We start from the raw sequence: 10,021 nt of genomic DNA on the forward strand, positions 1-10,021 counted from the left end.
TTGATCAGAGTTGGAGAAAACATTCAATGTGATATAAGCCACTGAACTAAGTTGTAAAATGACAAGGACTGAGTGAACAGTTTTTAATACAGATAATATTGTTCATGTAGTCTATAAATATAGAATTAAATGTTGACCTCTATCTCCCATGTCAAAAGTCAAAGTCAGTGTCAGCACATATTGTTTTTATTTGTTTCAAGAGAAAAATAGATCAACAACATTAACCTCACAATGAACAGAGAATTGAATGAATTAAAAAGCAGTACCCCATAAATCCCTTTCCTTTTATTGGCACAGTGATAAAAATGCCTAGGGCTTAGAGGAAAAGGGTAGTCTCAGACACTAGTCTGAGATGCTCTGTGTACACAGAGCTGTACATCACATGCTAAAACAGAGGAACAGAGATATTAAGATTTGTACAGTCTCATATAATACACAATATCCATCAAATTGCATCATAGCATCGTGCAAAACAGGGCATGTCAGATATCCCTAAGATGAGTAGGTTATCACAAGACTATTTTAAAGCAACTTTTGCCTTCCACCTATATTTGAAAAACACATTTCACAAAAGAGATTAAATACACCAAAAAAAGGACTTTATTCAATACCATCCATACTTGCAGTATATCAATAATTTAAGACACCACCTGGAACAAACTCCATTGTGCTTAGAGAGTTACCAGCTTCATTGGTTGGGTATCTTTTTAAATTGTTGGCTCATTGTGATAGGACTGAGGGATATGACATTTTTCTCCTGTTTAAAAAGTCATTTTTTTCAAAACACCTCATAATAATAAAGGCCCCTATTTCACAATGCCGTAGTAAATTTGACAGTTAACTAAAATGAGCAGTTTCAATTGCAAATTCAGTTTAATTGCAATTTTTAGTGCTGCATAATTAAACTGAAAATGTTCTAAAAAGATTCACACAGTCAAAACTAGGACAGAAAACAAAAGCACGTTCACAACATTGATTTAGGGTTTTCTAATCAATTTCTAGGGAAACTCACAAAAAGTAACATTTAAAACCACATCAGTTTAACAAAAGAAAAGGAATGGTATCATCTGAAAAATTCAGCTGTTAGTTTTTGTTTACATTTTCTTATCCTCCTGCAGCTTGTAGGATATACACAAATTCTTTTGGTTTACTGCTTCAATGATTATCTGCTGGCAATGTTGCATCATGTGAAAAACATTTTACAGCATTTGCACTGTGTACTAAACACACAAAAGCAACTAATTACAACGTTTGTCAAATCTGGAGCGTGTTCTGTGGTAGCTTACTGGAACCAAATAGCATTTTTCTTCTTGAAATGGGCTGGCTGACTTTGAGTTTCACCAGTAAAGTGTAGGCTTGGAGTGAAATCTTGACTCACACAAACTGCTGAAGGCTGGTATGCTGAAACTAATCTATATCTTGGTGAGAAAAGCCTTCTCAGGCTTGAACATTCATAGGGGTTGAAAGAATTTTACAGCTGGCTATAAAGAGCAACTTTTCTGCTCCACATGTATTCATGCAGCTTCTGGGCAGAACCAGTCATGGTGCTTTTCATAGCTGGATGATCAGAAGACTTCTCTATAACTTCTAGTAAAGAGGGAAAGACATGTATTTTATTACACTAAAGGATTATTGGTGTGTAGGGCAATATTGAATGGCTGTATAAAGCAAGTCACTGAAGGTCTTGCTAAGCCTGTAAACTCAGTCATAGCTTCACACAGGGAAATAATGTTCAAACAGGGAAAGTACTTTGTAAGACTCATGGTTGATAAAATTAAATTCAACCTTAGTTTTAAATGAAATGATCTGCTTGTGATTTGAAGAACACTGCCTACTACAGGAATGAGGATGGTGAGTCTGTTTCAAGGGCCTAAAAAAAAGAAACAAAATACTTTTTTCCCTCTTTTTATGATGATTTGATTCCTTATTCCATTAAGCCAACTTACATATTGGGAATGTTATAATATTGTAAGTTTGAAGTTCAGCTGCTACAATAGTCTGGTAGCAGAGGCATCAGCTCTCTAGCTGAATAATATGTGAGTTTATGGTTGGTGGTGGTTCTCCACTGAACAACAAAATTAAGGTTTTGCTTTATGATTTGTGCCAAGGGGTCCAGGCAGGGGCCTGGCAACATTGGCAGCTGCCAGTCTGCACCAGAGACTATCAGGATAGACAACAGAAATGAATTTTTGCAGAAAGAGAATGGAAAAGAGTCACAGAACTACAGGAGCTGGATCTTTAGGAGCATCCCGGGAGACTGTCCAGACTGGAGCTCTCAGGCAGGAGCTCAGCAGAGAGATCAATGTGTGAATGATGCTGCATCCTCCTCCTTGGTCTCATCCCATCAGAGCCATCCTTTAACTTGTTTAACTTGTTGCTCTCAAATGTCAAATAGCAATAAGTTCACTGATTAAAAATAACAATTTTTCCATACATCTATAAAAGCAGTGATCATATTTCTTAAACTGGTGACCATACTGCTTAACATAATTCCAACACTAACAAGACACAAAACACAGACAACTTAAAACATTAAGAAAGATTCAAGCATATGAACAGGAAATACAAAAATGATTGACAGTGACTGTTGATACTAACTGATAAAAACAAAGTTTATTTGTAAATAACAGTATCCCAATCTCATAATAATTTACAATTTAAGAAATTCAGCACTCAAGCCTGCAATATGAATTTCCTGTTTGCCATTTTCTCCCACAATTTTGAAAGCTTTCTTATGCTTGTTGTACAGCTGGGAAGGTTCTTTCTCTAAGCATCACCCAAGAAGTTTGGCATCACTTGTGGCACAATAAATTGCACAGATACATTACCTGGGATAAATGAAGCAGTCAAGTCCTGGTATAGATGTTATAGATTACAAATGTCTTATCAATGTGTACAGAGAGTTTATGCTTTTTGACATTTCTTATTTAGTTTTGAAAGACGTAGATAACTGTTCAAAGGCACAGCATAAAACTTATATAGCCTTTTTTTCTAACAAGTCTTCAGTGTGAAATGACAATACTCTAGATTTATCAAAAAAATAAAGATGTGTTCAGCTTATGCAATGATCCACTCAAGCTCAGTGAACTCATAAAAAAAACCAGTTATTGTATTTACTATTATTTATTACTATAATTATTTCAATAATAATGAAACGCAGATAAGTATTTGGCTAGTTGAAATTTTAGCATGAGCTCCAAAAATTTCACACGCATATAAAGCATACTGATTCCAAATATGGAGAAGCAAATTAGCAGATAAGCATTGTAATAATCATTAGTTAAAATTCTCCCATACGAGCTAGTGTCAGCTTCCACTTTCAGAGCCAAGGAAAACATTCATAAGCTTTTACTTCTTGTAATAGAGAATTCACTGTTAACTAGGATTCAGATCTCATGGGTTCAGTCTCCCTACAGACATGAGTCCTCCTTTAGGGTTTCTATCAAAAAGCTCTCACTGGTAACAAAAAATAATAAAAATATACCATGACAAAATGCATTCAGTCAGTAGGATCTCAGGGTATTAAAACCTGCAACAGCAGCTGCAGGAAAAAAAAAAATCAAATGTGCAGCCTACCTTCATTTCTTGAAGCCAGAGTCATCTGAGAGAATATTATTTTCTATTAAAATATAAAACACACAATTATTGATTCCTCCTGCATACTTTTAACATCTTATATACCATACATTTAGACACATATTTTTAAACTTTCCATTAAAATAATAGCTAGATGATAACAAGGTAAGATAGACCAATTTAAAATCTTGTAAGGCCATTAAGAACTTACTACTAGAAAAACAGAAGTTAACTGAGGAAATTATGCAACACATTTTCACATCTGGGCTTGCAGAAATAGCTTCTGCAACTCTCATGCTTGTCTCTATAAATGTGCTCTTATTGTCAGCCTTTTGATCTATTGGAAGAGAAATAAGGACAACCACAGAGCTACATATGTCACTCAAAACCAAAAACATGCTCTGTGATATCAAGGAAAACTAAATAAGAGCCTCGACCTGCTAATAAAGGGAAGGGAGGGACTCATTAGATCCGACAGCAAAACCAGCTACGAACCAGTGCAATCCAGGATTCATCCCTCCCATTTACACTGCAATACGTGTGGGATCTGGTTCTCTACAGATCACCTGGGAGGAAAGAAAGGGAATCTAGAGCAACAAAGAGTGCCAAAATGAATAAAGTGCTCACAGGTACTGTTGCTTCGCTGACGTTGGAGAACAGAGCAAGTGGGGTTTGTCACAGTTCCGATGTCCCCCAAATGTTGCTGCTACAGGAGTTCTGCCCTTTCAGTGCAATCTGAAAACAATAATTTATATACAACACTTAGCACATTGACAAGCCAAAGATTTTTATTATTACTTTCTTATTTTTACCCATTTATGGTTGCAAATTAATGGAATTACATGAGACTGAAGCCAATGACAACTGCTAATCTGTAAGCAACAACAAGCAAGGAAAAGCTGATAGGAGTACAGCTGTTTTATTTTAATTGAGGAATGATTTTATGTTGGAAGCACTCAATATTCACAGCAAATTAAAAATAATGAAGTGAATTGATACCAATGATATTTTTTTTTACCTACTATCCCTTTGTAAATCTATTTCTTCACACAAATTGACATGTCTAATTGATACATACGCTATTATTCCTCATTAGTAGGCTGAATAAAATAATTCTTGATTAAATTTATTGCAATTTACAATCCAGCATAATGCTTGCAAGCTATAAAAGTCAATCAACAGGAAACAGAAAAAAACCAGATGACATTATTACTTCTTATATATACACAATAATCTGACGTGTTTCATGGAACCTTCCTAAGCATTTCATTGCTTCTCAGGAGTTAAGGCCTGTCTCCAACAGGTCACTTCATTTTTCATATGACCATAAATATATTTCAGTGCATTCTAAGTTTTTTTTATAAATATCACCTCTAATAAGCAAATTATTTGTGTATTTAGCAATCTGTTAGAAGTTGTCTGGAAGAGTTAGTCTTCTACTAACACTCAAACAAAATTATGCAGAAGAGCTGATGATTTACTTTGTCTGGATTAGGGCATTTGATTTATATTGTGTTATCACTGCGCCAAAAAGTTCAACCAAGTAGCAAAAATTCAGAATTCCAATGAAACAAAGAAAGTCCATAGCAAATCTGACAAGAAAAATATATATTCTGTGATGCAAAATTTCCAACCAAAAGGAAAATTGAATCAATGGCAGGTCAGTCTGTTCTGTATAATTCTAACTTATTCCACACCTTGCCCTGGACTCTACAATTTTGTAGAAAATTCTTTGGTATTATGAAACTAGCAGAGTACCTATTATGTTACTCTCTTCTCTAATGGCAAGAAAAGTATGTTATGACCAGAACATTTCTATGGCCTATTGCTCCTATTTCTCTGGAGAATGCAACAGCTGGCACAGGATTGCTGCCCTTGCTGACACTGGGCTTCAGAATTGAGAAATAATTTACCCAGAAATGCAGTAAATATATGCTATATCTTGTACAGACACAGAATAGTCATCCTAATTTTGTCATCTGAATAAAATTTCTTTTTGAAGAAGAGCTTCTGATGCCCTGACTGTGTCTCTGCTCTGATTGTAGTCTGTATCTCAACTTGTCCAGATAAGCTGAAAGGAATTGCTGAAAAAATTATATATTATTCCATAGGACCACAGGTTTGGAATTAAAACCTAACCTGTAAAAGGAATGTTTTCCATTCATATTACATACCACGATCTTTGTAAGACCTTAAATAAAACCTTATTTTCAAAAAATTAATCTGGATTTTATTTTACAGATATTTTAGATTCACAGTTGCATTTTTATGCAACATAATTCCACTAAATAATGTTTCTTTTGTTGCTACTTGTGAATTTTGATAAAATCTTTGTAAAAGGCAACAGATCTCAATTCAGAAAGACTGCTGACATTTCAGAACCAGTCCTTACATTTCAAAATATATGAGGAAGACATACTATCAGCAACAAAACCAGCTGTTTCAGGATTCATCTACTATTTGATACGTGTTACTCAGCACAGTAAACAACCTATCTGCCAGCAGTAAAAAATCAAAGAGCTCTGTGCTGACTGAAGAGCATCTTTTAAAGAACTTAGGATGTGGCCCAAAAAGCAGCCCTTAGAAGCAGGCACAGGTTCTCTGGTGTTCCCAGGGAAACGTGCCATTTCAGAGAAAGTGCTGTCACCCAGAGCTGCACAGAGCCCACATCTGAGATTACCTTTAAGGGTGACTAAAAGTATTTCCAACAACTGAACCATCCATAACAGAGCAAAAATAATCAGGAGCTATGGCAACCAGTGAGCCCTATTTAAACTGAATTCTAATGTATATCCTCCATATCACTTTTACCCTCTGCTGTCAAAGGTGACTAATTCGTGAAATCTTTCCAGCCTACTTCTCTGGACAATATATGAAAAATAAGATGGATATCCAGTTCATTCCTTCTGATCCAGGGGGCTCTCCAGGTCTGCACACACCCAGAGAGGGTAAAGGCACCATCAGCTGTGCCAGGCTGTGGAAAACGAGCTGGCACAGGACTGTGGGCAGCCACCATCCAAGGGAACAGCAGGGATTTGTGTGGCTGGAAACATCACAGCTGGGTGTGATGTCCCAGGGTGGGCCAGCTCAGCAGCAGAGCCACAAAGCAGACCTTCATATTTCAACAGGCATTATCTTGTCATCCCTTTTAATCTAGGAATACCATATGGAGAAAAACATGATGGTAAAGATTATGATCAGCCTTAAATACACCTTTTTCATTCAGCTCTAACAAACTCAATAGGAAGACTATTTCATAAAAGAGCACAACAAATTGAAATTCAATAGTTTACTTAATTCAAGCATATTGAAATAAAATTATACATACATATATATCTATATATACACACACAAGTGTGTGTGCACAGTGAGGGAGAAGCTTCTGCCTTCTTATACATATGATTTCTATTATAGAGTTTGGGTAAGGAATGTAATATCACAGCTCTTTAAAGTTCAAGGATATTAAGGAATGCTTTTAGCTGCAAACATAAAAACAAACCAATACATCTATAACAGATTTGTAATTTTTAAATCTTAATAACATTTGAAATTAATAAAAAAAAGAATCACTCACTTTATTATATTCATCACCACAGAAGACAAAGGTATTATCCAGCTGAGTCTATACCAAAAGGAAACACACACATTAATATCCGCCATTTGATACATATTCCAAACACAAGAAGTAACAAATTTGGTGACAAAGCTGTCAAAATATGTTCCACAAATACATTGGCAAGAGATCTGGACATACTAAAGAAATTCAGTGAAACAAAATAGGTGCCAAATGGGGATGTTTGACAGAGTGTTCAAAAATACATTTAGACCAAAGCAGGAACACATCCAACAGAGAGATTCTCTACATAAATTATCATGAAACTATTAGAAATAATTGGCCAGTGATTTCAAAATATTACATATACTTTTAATGTTATCAAAGAGCTGTGTTGTGAACCATGTGTGATTTCTTGGCAATTGAATTTTTGGCCATGCAACAGCGTTTTTAGACGCAAGTGAAAATACTATATCCCATACTGTAAGTCAATCTGTAGTCTTTGAAACTCAGTCGAGCTTCCAAATGCTTTGAAAGGCTGTTAGGGGAAATACTGTGGAAGTCTGGATACTCTGGGAGGCTGCAGAGCACAGCCCTTGCAGGGGCTCTGCTGAACAGATGCCTTCCCAAGGCTGAAGAGAGCTTGGATAACAAAGATGTCATGGCCAACCTTTCCAACAGAGTGTGGGTCACAGTGTCCCAAACCACCACATCAGTGTAGGCCCTATGTCTCTGCAAGTCTAATAAGAGCAGATTAATTTATACACAATGCTGTAATACAGGCATTTATTAATAAAATAAAGTCATCTCAGCATTTTCAGATACTTCTTTAAATGCAGATAACCACTGTGGAGACACCTGCAGATGGTGAATGAATGGGGTCAGAGGTTCTGTCCTGAAGAGCTACCTGTTCACACCCTTCACACACATGAAATTCAAATTAATACTGTGTAACAGTTCTCAAGAAATATACACTTTATAACAGATAAAATCTGAGCAAGTCAAAGTAGACCACTCAGAAAGAAGACAACAAGGTGCCAGGGCAGCCTCCTTCAGCCCTGACTTGCAGATCAGCTAAATGCTTTCATCTTGAGCATGCCCTGACATTTACAGTGTCTGCTCAGATCAAGCTGGAAGCTTAAGGCTCAAAGTATCTGGGGTTAAAATCTGCCCCCCCCGAAGTGTATGGAAATATATTCACCTACTTCACCAGGACCCATTATAATCTGCAAAGGTTTTAACAGCACATTGATCTGGGCCTCCCATTAGGGCATTGAGCCAAGTGAATTATATTTGTCATATGTTCATTCTCAAAAAAGTTGGGTTGATTTTTTTAAAAACATTTTTATATGCACATTGTGGAATTCCCTCATTATTATCCTATCGCAAAGAAACACACCCCAAACATGAGGCAGCACAAGGTAAGATTTGTGATTGCCCTTAACTTCTGGCAAGTTCATTCCTTACACTTGCAATGAGACTCTGAGAAAGTCCTCTCCTGCACAGACAAGCTTTTTCCTAGTCCAGAAAGATCAATTTTCCTGAACAGTCACAAAATAAAAGGTAAAGAAATATAACTTAAATAGCCCATAACTCCATTTATTCCACTGCAATGAGAACTTTCCTGAAAAGCCTCGTCCAGTGCTTGCTATCACTTCTCCTTATTCATTTTGACATCCTCAAGGGCTGCTTCCAGCTCCCAACATCCCTCCCCAGACCTGTCCCAGGCTGTTGGTGGGCTCCTGCACTCCCCCATGGTTCCAGCTGGTTTGGGACCAGGGCAAGGAAAAGCTCTGACTTCTGCTGGAGTAGAAAGTGGCATGAATTTGGTGGCTGCCTTTAGTCCTGGGCAAAACATCAACCTAAAAATATATGCCAGCATAGATAAGGTTTTTTACTTCTTATTGTAAGCTCTGTTCTGTCAAAGGATCATGGTGTTTAGCTATGAACTATACTTTTTGGAACTGGTTTTAGAGCTTTCAGATAGGTATTTTTTGTTGGACAAATAAATTTCCTAAAAAAAAAAATTACTATCAGCAAAGCAGACTGAGTTATCTAAATGGGCATTTTTTTAATTCTGCATGAGCTCTTTAAATTTAACATCCCTTTAAGCAGTATTAACTTTTAAGTTGCCATAAAATCAAATAATTGTATTTATTAATTTGTTTTAATTACCAAGCACAGATAAGCATATGTCCTACTTAGCCTGGGAAAATCTGAACGCACACCTGCTCCAACAAGCAGTCTGTAAAATGAGACGTGAGGAAAATATTTGAATTACATTTCCCTGTTCCAACATACCATTTTTAAAAAGCACTTTCAACACTGAACTAGGCCTTTACAGTTAAGGCATTTTACAAGATGATACTGAGCTATGTTTCCTGTCTATGAAGAAGGCACCAGCATATAAAATGGTAGTGAATTTGCATTACCTCCAATCCATCATTCTTTGAGTGCGCAGGAAAAACTGTGAGACCTGCTGCAACAAAGCACAGCCTTGTGTTGACAGATTCTTATTTAAGTGACTGTGAATACAACAATTCCACAAATAATTTGTCAAGTGTGTGGCTGAACTAGCTCTGAACCCTGATAAATACCAACTCTCCTCACTGCTACAAAGGCATGATGTTCTGTGTGCGGGCAGTGAGTAACAAGCACCAGGATTTAACAATCGATGCTACTATATTTCTCTTTTCTTTGCGGTTAAAAAAGCCTTGAAGGGTGGCTCTTTCAGCAGTGTTAAGTACTAGTGGTGGCTATGCCTTGCAAATCTAAGTAATACACTGCAGGCTGAGGTGAAAGGAAATAGCACAGTGCATCCATTTTTAGCTGCATTTAAAACATATGGGTTATGTTCTCTGGTGAAAAACACTCTTTACTGTATAGTTAGCA

At 36.6% G+C, this 10,021-nt stretch overlaps 1 long non-coding RNA gene across 1 annotated transcript in view; it reads right to left on the reverse strand.

The window, feature by feature from the left end:
* Positions 1-3,105: 3,105 nt before the first annotated feature.
* LOC113974498 overlaps positions 3,106-10,021 on the reverse strand; it is a 33,152-nt gene continuing 26,236 nt past the window's right edge. Inside the window, exons 4-7 of the long non-coding RNA XR_003536565.1 lie at positions 7,151-7,198; positions 4,204-4,311; positions 3,577-3,619; positions 3,106-3,456 (exon numbers count right to left, since the gene is read on the reverse strand). This is a non-coding gene — a long non-coding RNA (uncharacterized LOC113974498). The remainder of the gene's footprint in view (positions 3,457-3,576; positions 3,620-4,203; positions 4,312-7,150; positions 7,199-10,021) is intronic.

Source organism: Neopelma chrysocephalum, unplaced genomic scaffold (assembly GCF_003984885.1).
Source record: "Neopelma chrysocephalum unplaced genomic scaffold, ASM398488v2 Primary Assembly neopelma1_121, whole genome shotgun sequence".
Taxonomy (NCBI): Eukaryota; Metazoa; Chordata; class Aves; order Passeriformes; family Pipridae; genus Neopelma; species Neopelma chrysocephalum.